This window comes from Chiloscyllium plagiosum, chromosome 12 (assembly GCF_004010195.1).
Source record: "Chiloscyllium plagiosum isolate BGI_BamShark_2017 chromosome 12, ASM401019v2, whole genome shotgun sequence".
NCBI lineage: Eukaryota > Metazoa > Chordata > Chondrichthyes > Orectolobiformes > Hemiscylliidae > Chiloscyllium > Chiloscyllium plagiosum.
The window spans coordinates 43,175,719-43,184,948 of NC_057721.1; the positions used below are offsets into that span (position 1 = coordinate 43,175,719).

General features: G+C 39.1%; 1 long non-coding RNA gene across 2 annotated transcripts in view; it reads left to right on the forward strand.

Annotated features, from left to right (window-relative positions):
- LOC122555173 overlaps positions 1–9,230 on the forward strand; it is a 153,932-nt gene that overhangs the window by 131,680 nt on the left and 13,022 nt on the right. Inside the window, exon 3 of one of the 2 annotated variants that reach the window (XR_006313199.1) lies at positions 3,095–3,191. The exons of the other annotated variant lie outside the window; for it this stretch is intronic. This is a non-coding gene — a long non-coding RNA (uncharacterized LOC122555173). The remainder of the gene's footprint in view (positions 1–3,094; positions 3,192–9,230) is intronic. 2 annotated transcript variants of the gene reach the window in all.

Here is a 9,230-nt window from a genome sequence, read left to right on the forward strand (position 1 = left end):
ACTCGGGTTTCACCAGTTTCCTCATTTCCCCTCTCCCCAGCCTGTCTCAGTCAAATCCATCAAATTCAGCACCGCCTTCCTAACCTGCAATCTTCTTCCCGACCTCTCCGCCCCCACCCCAGTCTGACCTATCACCCTCACCTTGTCCTCTTTCCACCTATCACATTTCCGGCGCCCCTCCCCCAAGTCCCTCCTCCCTATCTTTTATCTTAGCCTGCTGGACCAACTTTCCTCATTCCTGAAGAAGGGCTAATGCCCGAAACGTCGATTCTCCTGTTCCCTAGATGCTGTCTGACCTGCTGCGCTTTTCCAGCAACACATTTCCATCTCTGGTCCCAGGATCAGCCAAACTGAAAATCCTCCCAGCAAGTAGAATCTACAAGCCGAACTTGGCAATAGTCATAAGCAAATTCAAATGAATAGAGTTGTCACTGGAGCAGTAAGTGTGAAAGATCAGAAATGGCAAATTGCCTTCCTTTGTCTACAGGACGCAAGTCTAGACACCTGGTCTGAAATCTAATCTGCAGCTGCCAGTCTCACAGTCCTGTGATTGTAAAGCCTTGAGAGCTTATTTTAGCTCAGCAGTAGCCTTTTAAAGTGAATATGGTACCAAGATATGAAAATACAAACATAGCAACATGTGAAATAGGAGCTGTGCCATTCAATGATCTATCTGTGTTTCAATTTTCACATTTCCACTACCCGAATAATCCTTGATTCTCATATCTAAGGAGAATCTATCCGCCTCAGTCTTAAAAATATTCGATGAACCAGCCTCCACCATCAGGTAGAGTTCCAAAGTCATGGAGCCCTCTGAGAAAAACAATTTCTCCTCACTTTTTCTCCTTAAAGGATGATCCCAAATTTTAAAACAATTCAGCCCGTTTAGAAACTGATGCATGTCCACCTTGTCAAAACTATTCAGGAGCTAATACACTACAATCAAGTCACCTCCTCACACTTCTAAATGGGTGGTGCGTGAATGGATGAGCTGCCAGAGGAAGTGGTAAAGGCTGGTACAATTAGAGCATTTAAAAGGCATCTGGATAGATATATGAATAGGAAGGGTTTAGAGGGATATGGGCCAAATGCTGGCAATTGGACTAGGTTAGTTTAGGATATCTGGTCGGCATGGAAGAATTGAACCGAAGGGTCTGCTTTCATGCTGTGCATCTCTATGACTCTATGTGGTCTTTATAACCATTTCCATTAATTTCAACTTAATATTTTTGATTCCACAAAGTTCTACTATATTTCTCATACACTGCTTGTATGACTTGTAATGCGGGCTCAGAACATAATTTCATGATGATATTACTTGAAACCACATTCCCTTTTGTCTGCACACTGATGGTTGCTGATTGAACTATTTGTCTTCACAGTCAAGTTTGATTGAACCAGATTCACAAATGCCATCAAATTTCCCTTCCTCAAGAGCTCAGTGAGTGTCCACTCTGTAGAGGAATTGGGGTTGATCAGAAGATTAGTCCATCACTATTTTATGCTGAGGTTTGAATATCAAACAAATATTTCTTTCTTGAGTAGTTCTTTAATAATCCTAACAATTATTTCAGCTTCTTTGTTCGATATTGAATAGTAAAGGGGAGTAAAGTACATTTGACACCAATTCTCCTTGTGTGAGAGTCTAGTTCCATAATTTCAGAAGAAGGGATCACACATTTAAGGCAGAGATGAGCAAACGTTTCTTCTCTCAGGGGGTAGTGAATTTGTATAATCCTTTACCACAGAACTCTATTGAGGCTAAGTCATTAAGTATGTTCAAGGCTGAGATAGATAGACTCTTAATCTGTAAGGGAATCAAAGGCAATGGTGAAAAGGCAGGAATATGGATTTGAGAATTATCACATCAGCCATGATCTTACTGAATGGTGGAGCAGACTCAATGGGCTGAATGGCCTATTTCTGCTAGCATGTCTTATGTTCGGAATTCGCTTCATGAAAATTTGGAACAGAGAAAAATCAAATTGTACGCCATTTCTAAGATTGGTTCCATTGGTAATCTATGACAATCAAAAATAGAATGTAAGTCATTAATTGTTCATCAGTCAGCACTGCTGCCTCACAGTGTCAGGGACCTGGGTTCAATACCAGCCTCAGGCGACTGTCTGTGTGAGGTTTGCACATTTGCGCTGTATTTGTGTGGGTTTCCTTCTGGTTCTCTGGTTTCCTCCCACAATCTAAAGATGTGCAGTTTAGGTGAATTATTGTTCAGGGATGTGTGGGTTAGGTGCATTGTCAGGGGTAAATGTTGAGTAATGGGGTCTGAGTGGGTTATTCCTTGGGGGGGCTGGTGTGGACTTGTTAGGCCAAATATCCTGTTTCCACACTGTAGGGGGATTCTGTGAATATTGGTGTTTTAACACGTGTACTTTACGTTTCTCCACTTTGAGTGACTAACAATGGATACCACAAAATTGTCATTTTTCTTCTCACAAAAATGTCCATGAATTTTTTTGATTGGTTGAGGTGGCCAAAATCATGACTGCAAAGGGGCTTTTTTACATTTGTTTCCATAGTTTTGGCAGATATGTTTTCTTATCAGTGATTCAAGATTACTACCTAGACAAGGCCAATAATCAAAACCTCTTACTATAGATTTCATTATGACATTTTCTGTGTGTTCAGTTTGGAATTCTGTAAACATTGTATCTCTCAAAGAACTAGGTACCACCACTCCATGATGCAGCTCTGCTCATATGTCAACTCATTGTAACTATTGTGAAATAGGTTCATTTCCTCAATCGTATTCCAGTCAAATTCTATTCACTGTTTGTTCATGGGATCTTTTCAACACTGAAGTTTCTGAATTTTAGCTGCAATTTTAGTCGCAGGTAAAAGCATCATTTACTATTCCTATTGTATGAATTTCACCTTGAAAGATTAAAAGTAACATTCTGCAGATGTTGGAAATCTGAATTAAAAGCAGAAATACTGGAGAAATCCAACGGGTCTGGTTGCATCTATGGAGAGAGAAAATGGGTTAACATTTTGAGTATGGTATGACACTTCTTCAGAACTATTGAAGAAGAGCCAGGTTGGAGTTGAAATATTAACTCTGTTTATCTCTCCACAGACACTGCCAGACCTTCAAAGATTAATTGATAGTTCTCATGAGGCAAACTTAACAATGCAATCTCCTTCAAACTGAGATGTTCAATGCTGTGAGAGAGGTACAAACTACCACTTCATCCTTGTTACCACCATCATCCTTATTGAAGACTGTACTGGGTTAACTAGCTACCAGGGCTGTGTAATGTATAAAATGCAAAGTTTCTACCATCAAAACCTGGTGGAAACTTTTGAATCTGAAGATGAATCAGTACTTTCTTTTCTATATGCACAAAGTTGTATTCACTCTCAATGAAATTATATATTACAAATGCTGTAGGCTTCTCTTGACCATTATCTACGACTTGACTGATCACAGTTTAAATTCCATTTTGTTTTAAGTGTCACATTTGACTTCAAGTCAAGTTTTATTTCAGAATGAACATGTTGGATATCTATTTTGCTTCTCTTGCATGCATCATAACAATCTTATGCATTAGATTATTTTAATTTAATATACATGATAAGATCTATTTTTCGATACTCCCAACCGTGTGCTGTCAAATCTGGTACCTGTATAGGCTATTTCAATATTTGTTACACTGAATCCAGCCTAGGAACAAAGGCAGGACATATGAGCTTTTCAATAGATTGCACAAACCGGTTCAAGGGTCGCTGAACAGCTGTTCAACAATGAGTTTTAGTCAGTTAGTTGGAGGCAATCAGAGCAAAATATATTCTTTTAGGTTGATGGTTAATCAGGTTTTTAGAAACAGTAGGAAGAGACTCCAGACCATAAAAATGTTGGTGCTAGCAGTCTCCAGTTAGCCAGACCTCAGGAGAAGTTCAATGGAGCTGAGAAAGTAGTGCTGAATTCCTGGCACTGTGTCGGAGAGAGTTAGGTCTCAGAACAAGCCCTGGGAGCAATTCATAATTTACTGAAGCTGAGAAATAGTGAAATACAGAGGAATTCAGGGGCAGTGCCAGCTTAGTGAAGCATCCTGTCTGAAAAAGTGCTGAAATTGTGACTTGCGTAGGTGCTGGAATACAGTTTTGAGAATCCAATGGACACAGACTCAGGGATGATATTGAACTACCAGACATGAACTGTCATTGAAACAGTCCTAGATGGAGTAGCAACTCCAGAAGTTCCAAGGCTAAATCTTCAAAATTCAAAAATTGGAATGCCTTACAAGGGAATATAAGTTTTAAACAGGCTTGGTGATCACAGTGTCATTATCATTTTGGGTGATTGGGAGGTAGGGTGGAGTTGCTGCAGAGTATGTGCAAATTGTCTTGAATGTATCCATTACTTAATGTGTGGTCTGTAGATGTTTTACCAGAGATTACCTATTAACCCACATTTACTTGATTCTTTAATACATTTCAGTTAGATCATTGTATTTTTTTTGGATTGCTTTACTTTTCTAAACTTGCATAGTAAAGTGCAGCTTATTTAAAACTACAAAACCTTTTGGCCTTATTGTCAAAGTACCTCGATCTTAAGTTTCATTTACTTCAAACAAAAATATTACTGATCTTTAGCCAGATTGCATAATTCTGTGGGCTTCTCCAGATCATAATACACTTTTCTTCACCATGTCTCGGAATGGACCTAACACCATTACAAGATCAGGCAAAAATCATGAACAGAATTGGAACATACCAAGAAAACATCCATTAAAAATCTTTCCATTGTGTTATTAGGTTCTGGTCATTGAAATCCCAGGTCACATGTTCAAATGTCTTTCTGAGGATGTACCTTGTGAGCCACCTGACCCCTGAGAGAAAAATGCCCTCTCTCCTTCTCTGCACATCCATCATTGCTGCCTCCTAAACAACATGAAAATATCTTGGACTCCTCTGCCTGCGATGATACTATAGGCCGGTGAGTCTAGTAACTATAGGCCGGTGAGTCTAGTAACTGTTGTGGGCAAAGTTGATACTCTTTTTCTTCACCTTGAATGTTTCTGTTTCAGTTGCTTCCAGGTTTGAGTGTTCCAGTGCAGCTTCCTTTTAAAAGGGGCAGACTGCCTATAAAGGCGAGTGGTCAGCTAGATCTTGTGTTCACCTCTGGTGGCCACATACATACTGTCAGCAAGCTTGTGCAGCTGCTAGAAGGTTCATGGTTGCTATGCTCGTAAATGTTACCATTGTAGCTGACATCACAGTTGCAAAATATGGACCATTAATACATCTTTTTCCATATAATAATGTGAGACTGAATAGCGTATTGGAGAGGTAGCAGTAGTCATTAACATTGACAGCATCCACACATGAAGGTCAGAATGATCTCACATTAATTGAGATTTAGCAGAAAAAAGGGATATTCACGAAAGGGAATGAACTCAAATCCTAGACGCATGAAATAGAATGACCTTCCGCATTAACCCTCTGGATGAATTCCCACAACACATAGGCAATTTTGCGGACAAATTTCACTACTGAAAGAAATGCTAAATACTTAAATTCTTCTGAGAGTTTCTTTTTGCATGTGCTACTTTTTCCTAGCTGATTTTATTTCAATAAATCCATGAATCAAATTATTAATTACATCAATCAGAAATACATGGCATGCAAAACAATGATGAATACTTTTGAGCTTTGACACTCTAACACTTTATGGGCATGGACTATGTTCAAGATGTTTAACACCACAATTACATAAAGAGAAAATATTGTGCCGGTAGCACTGACATTAAATTAATGGCTGCATCCCTCCCCATGGTTCAGTGAATAAATGTGTTGTGTGGTATTCAACATGATAAAAGATGGCTCAGTTTTGATTCCTTATATATATTGAAACAGTTAATCTCATTCAGGGTGGTGGTGTATACAACTAACTGCAGTATCAGGTTGTTAGGAAAAGGATAACTGTTTAGATTAATATTTGGCTACACTCATTGGAATTTTGTACACATGAATGTAGGATAAGAATTGGTTAAGGCTGAAGCTCAACTGTTAGCCACATTCATTAGATATCCTGTCATGCTGAAGGTTCACATGTACAGAGATGACATAAAAAGATATATTGGCAAGTCAGTGCAATAGATGGAATCCTATCTTGGCATCATGATTGTCTTCTAGATAGAAAGGTAAGGGAGAAAAATCAGAAGTAAATTGAGACTACAATTTAGATTCATACAAATCTTCTATCTTGCATGCTTATGTTAATGAGTTCCATAGCATGTGTTGCAATGTCATTTGCACACTTGATACATATTTCACAACGTATTCCTAATTTTTGCAATGGTTCCAATACTATATGAATAAGTATTCCCCTCATAAAAATTATACCTCATGAAAGTAGTGCAATTTGTGTGTACTATTTTGTCATTTTGTAGTACATTTCAGATGGTAATATTCAAGGTGAATCAGGGATATATGACTAGGAGTTCAACCATGCTGCATCCAATTTAAACCATATCATGGAATTTAGGGATTGTAATGTGTGCATATTTATTCCACACTAATTGCATCACCAGGCGTGTTAGATTGGGCTCCTTCAGAGGTGTCCATAGTGTGTGTTGGAAGCATTTAAAATGTCTATAATAATATTTAAATAAATAAACTTGCTGTTTGGATGATGTGAATGTTGTGGGAAAATTACGTTTATGTTGTGTGAACAATGATGTTTAGAGAACAGAGTTTTCATTGGTGGTGAGATGAGGTAGAAGTGGTGAACTGTGATGAGTGATTGTAAGGTGGGAAATTAATCTTGGGAGGGGATCATTGTGAGTAGTGATGTTGAGGTTGCAGATGTTGTAGGGGTGAAGAGAAAATAATTGAGGTAAGAAGTAAAATTCTCCCCATGAGAACTCTGATGAGGCCTTTGATATTTTTCCAATGTTGTCATCTGCAATGCTGGTTGTACCCTCTATCCATGCCATTGACTTGCTTGCAGAGGTTTCACGGTGTCCTTGCGCTCATGTGGAGAATGAGCTGTTGTGAATCCTCTGAGCACCATGTACTCATTTTCAGCTGAATCAAATTTCTAATATGTGATGTAGACTGTGGGATGTCCATGCACTGGCATTATTGGAATAGGTAATGGGCTGGATTAAGAAACCCTTAGATGAGGAACGTATGGTGTGGCAGAATTAAGGGTTTCTTTAATGTGACAGGATTGGGGGATGTTCCTGGCATTTGAAGAAAAGGGTTGATTTCATAGGAAAAAGATATGCAATTAAAATAGCAAATTTCATGTCTTCAGGAAATCCCAAAACACTTTACAGCTAATGACCTACTTTTGATGCTCAGTCAGTATTATATTGTTGGAAACAGTACAGCCAATTTGTTCATTAGACACGTCAGGGGATCACAAACAGCACTACGCCATGGACTGATTGCCTGTTTTTGTGATGTTGATTGAGTGATAAATATTGAAGAGGATAGCAGGGATAACGCCTCGTGTTCTTCTTTAACGATGTCATAGAATCTTTTATGTCCACCAAGAGAGCTGACAGGATTCCTATTTATCATCTGAAAGACAAGCGCCTCCAATAATGCAGGAATCCTTTAAAATTAGGCTGGAGTGTAAACCTTGAGTGAAACTTGGACAAGCTACCTTCTGATTCAGAAGCAAATGCTGTCACTGAGTCACAGCTGACTCATATCAAAAATGAAGAATTCTCCATTTCAATGACATCAAAGGAAGTTGAGGTTGAGGGGGAGTTAGGCATGTATACCCTACATTTGGCATTAATGTGTGGCTGGTTCAAGAGTTCAGGCTCATATGGAGAATTAAGATCCTCCAGGTTTTAGTGAGGAGTGTAGAAACAGTTGAATGTGTTTTTCTGGGCTGTTTAAACTTTGAGGGGTCTTGAAGTCTAGAGAACTTATAGAAAGACCAGGAAGTAGAAGAATCATGTGAGGGGAGCTCCATGGGGTCAGAGTGGCAAGATGTTGATCCTGAGATCTTGATAAAGGGAGATGGGCCCAAAGGACAGATTTATTTGAAGTGCTTTTAAGGGTTCTTAAGGACTGGGGGATGAGCCACAGAACATTGCTGAGTCAAGAGTGTGGTGCTGGAAAGCACAGCAGGTCAGGCAGCATTCCTGATGAAGGACTTTTGCCTGAAAGGTCGATTTTCCTGCTCCTTGGATGCTGCCTGACCTGCTGTGCTTTTCCAGGACCACACTCTTGTCTCTAGTCTCCAGCATCTGCAGTCCTCACACTCGCATAGAACATTGCGCTGTCTAATTGCGTCAGACAGCAGGATCTAACAATGCTAGTGGTGTTGCGATTTCAAATGTCTAGGTTTGATAATGTATTGGTGTTTTTAAGGATGTTAATAGTGGTGGGATCAATAAAGGGGAAACAATACATGTAGTATTTTTGGATTTCTATATGACATATAGCAAGGTTCATCACTGAAGGTCAATATCCAAATTGAGGACTGATGGAATCAGGAACAATATATTAGTGTGGGTATTGCTGCAAAAAGTCACATTTAATCAAAGCTTTTCATCTTGTACTCATCAGGACACATTGCAAAAACACAAATTCAAGGGAAAAAGTGTCCTGTCTGTCTCAGATTAAAGATATCTCAAAAGTTTGATCAACAAGTGAAGGTAGCTTCTTTATGCTCCTAGTATGCAATATTAACAAGAGCTGTGTTCACTGCTAACAGGATGCTGTTGTCAAGCCAAAAGGACATTCTGCCTTGCCTACATATGAATAATATGGATCTGAATTTCAGTACTGATGCCCCAAAGACTGTGGATTTGTATCAATGTTTGAGCATAACCTTTCAGCTGTACCCAACCCCCTGTTGCAAGACTCACAACACAATGTCACTGACAGTCTGCTTGCCAACCAATCACCTCTCTCCTCTCATACATTATAAATGTTGGCTTATCCCATGAATTCTTCTGCAATGTCCTGATGAGTACACAACAAAAAGCTTTGCTGCCTTTTTTCAGCAAATTCAAATTTTTCACTACCACATTACTATTTACGAAATTATGCATTGAGGATTGGTTACTGGGTAGGAAGCAGAGAGTAGGTTAAAAATAGAATATTTTCAAATAGATAATAGACAATAGACAATAGACAATAGGTGCAGGAGTAGGCCATTCTGCCCTTCGAGCCTGCACCACCATTCAATATGATCATGGCTGATCATAATCAGTATCCTGTTCCTGCCTTATCTCCATAAC